At 38.4% G+C, this 2,688-nt stretch overlaps 1 non-coding gene across 1 annotated transcript; it reads right to left on the bottom strand.

Moving 5' to 3' along the window:
• Positions 1 to 1,884: 1,884 nt before the first annotated feature.
• Positions 1,885 to 2,048, bottom strand: LOC131912158 (U1 spliceosomal RNA). The gene has a single exon (XR_009379564.1). It is a non-coding gene; the product is annotated as a U1 spliceosomal RNA (small nuclear RNA).
• Between the last annotated feature and the right edge of the window lie 640 nt (positions 2,049 to 2,688).

Here is a 2,688-nt window from a genome sequence, read left to right on the forward strand (position 1 = left end):
GCCCTCTACACCATTCCTGATACATTTCAATCTCTTGTGAAGAATAGAAAGAACAAAAAGCTGTACCTGTATCTTTTGAGTGGTTGAAACACTGTAATAAAATGAAACCTTTTATTACTTTCACATTGGTTTTCTTTAAAAACTAACTGCATATTTCTACCTATAACTGTATAGGAGTGATTGATAAATTATATTCAAAGCTAATAAATTAAAAATATGGAAAGCAAGATGATCCTCCAATGTTCTGAGATAATTTCCTTTAGAAAAACCCAAAAGAAAGCAAAATGAAATTTACAAGTACCTTTGCTACAGGATCTGTGTCATGCTCAATTATGGTTTTTAACTAGAGTCATTTCAAACATCCTTGCCTCTGTAGTCAGTGGAACTTGGGGAACTGTTTTCCCACAGCATTCCATAAGAGGTCACCAAGACAAGAGCGGGTAAAGAATACCATGCCAGTATATGTGCCCGTGGGTCCGACATCTCTGCTCTCTTCTCAGATCTGATTCAACTGGGCAGTGATGAGCAAGCAAGTACAGTCAGACCTGACCTTATGCTGTGACTCAGGTCTCTGTGATCTTTCTCAAAGCTGACCATACAAAGTCTTGCCTTTTTCTGAAGGCTTCATGATTTAGAGAGGACTGTAGAATAAATATCAGGCGGGAGTCTTGCTCAACATGTTGTCACTGCCTCAGTATGAATTCCTTAGCCATTGAGTCACATGCTTTTCCTAATAGGGGATGCTGATTTGGAACACTCTGAGATGTCAGTGTGAGATCGTCTAAATCCGCACAGCTTCCTAAATATTATGAAAACATAGTGGTTAAGATTATAAACTTCTAATTCATCCAGGGATGTGTCAGAGGCTCAGCACCATAGCTCCATGAGCTTGGTGACTCTGGTCAGTTTCCATACCTCTCTGAGCTTCAACTTCTTCGACTTTGAATGGAGTGATAGAAGCTAGAGATACATTGGTAGAGTGACTCTCGAGACATTGATCCCTTGGTCTACAACTGCACACAAAGCAAGACTTGGTGATATGCTTGTGATTATAGCACTTGAGAGGAGGAACCAGAAGGATCTGAAATTCAAGCTCATCCCAAAGTACATAGCAAGTTCAACACCAGCCTGGGCCATGTAAGACCCTAACTCAATATAAATAAACAAATAATTAAATAAATAATAAGTGATGATACCAATAACTTAAAGAAATGTCTTTAGAATTTGTTGAGGAGATGCACACAAAGACCTTCACATGGTCCCTCAAACATCAGGCTTAATTGTGGCTAAACATTATATCATAAGGCCACAAATATAGTATTATACTTACATAAAGCCAAGTTATATAGGTGATTTTATATATATATATCAAGTACACACACCACACACACATATATATATATATACATGTATACAGGTTGAGAGAACAAACAAGCTCATTTAAATAATTATCTCAGGTAGATGTAGGAAAGAGCTTTGATTCTTGACTAAAAGCTTTTTAAATACTTTGCTGTCAACTATTTTCCTCAAGTCTATGTGTTAATGTAACGCTGTAGTAAGTAAATTACAATCAGATGCACAGCATTGCATCCTAGTACATGGGAAATTACACATATGCTTTTTAATTATAAAGTGGTAAGGATCACTTCATAAACTAAGTGGACTTCATAGTTGTCAGTAGTTATCTCTAAGGCTCTGTCTCTCTGTCTCCAAACAAGCCACTTAATTCACAGCAGGTTCAGTCTTTGTGATATGTAGAAATGAGAATAAGTCTGTGATTCCCAAAATAAATTCTCTGTTGCATCAACTCTGAGAGATGATAAGTAGTGTTCAGTGCTCTTATTATATTTGGAAAATCCCAGGTAACCTGTTTTTTTTTTCTTTCAGGGGAGAGTGTGAACGCAGTCCCCCACTACCACAAATTATGCAGTCGAGTTTCCCGCATTTGGGGAAATTGCAGGGGTCAGCACATCTGGAGTGCAATGGATAAGCCTCGCCCTGGGAAAACCACCTTCGTGATCATGGTATCTCCCCTGCCAGGTAAGTATCAGGTAACCTGTTTTTACCATAAGATTTCTCAAATGACTTGAGCTCTGATTTGCTAACATTTATTTACCAGAGGAATGAAGCTTTCTGTGTTTCTCAAACATCAGTTTGAGATTGTATTTTTATCATTAAGTATATTATGGGATTGGGTTCTAATAAATTGTGTGTGTGTGTGTGTGTGTGTGTGTGTGTATGTGTGTGTGAGAGAGAGAGAGAGAGAGAGAAGAGGTATGTATATCATGTATGCACTGTGTGATGTATGCATGTGTGTGGTGTGTGTGTGATGTATGTATGTGTGGTGTATGGATGTATATATGTGTGGTATGCATGCATAAGATGTAGGCATGTATGTGGTATGTGCATGTGTATGGCATATGCATATGTGCTTTGTATGCTTGGGTATAGTGTATGAATGTGTGTGGTACGTGTATTGTGGTGTATGAATGCAAAGACAAAAGAAAGATAATATGCCTCCCCACCTACTTCCTTGAGAAATAGACTCTTGCTGAACCTGGATCTCACTGCTTTTTTCCTTGTTTGTTTGTCTGGGCTATGCTGGCTACCAGAAAGCCCCAGCAATTCTTCTGTCTCCCTCTCTGCAGCGTTGGATTTATAGGTATAAATGCCATCATTCTGGCTTTT

This window comes from Peromyscus eremicus, chromosome 5 (assembly GCF_949786415.1).
Source record: "Peromyscus eremicus chromosome 5, PerEre_H2_v1, whole genome shotgun sequence".
NCBI classification, from domain to species: Eukaryota; Metazoa; Chordata; class Mammalia; order Rodentia; family Cricetidae; genus Peromyscus; species Peromyscus eremicus.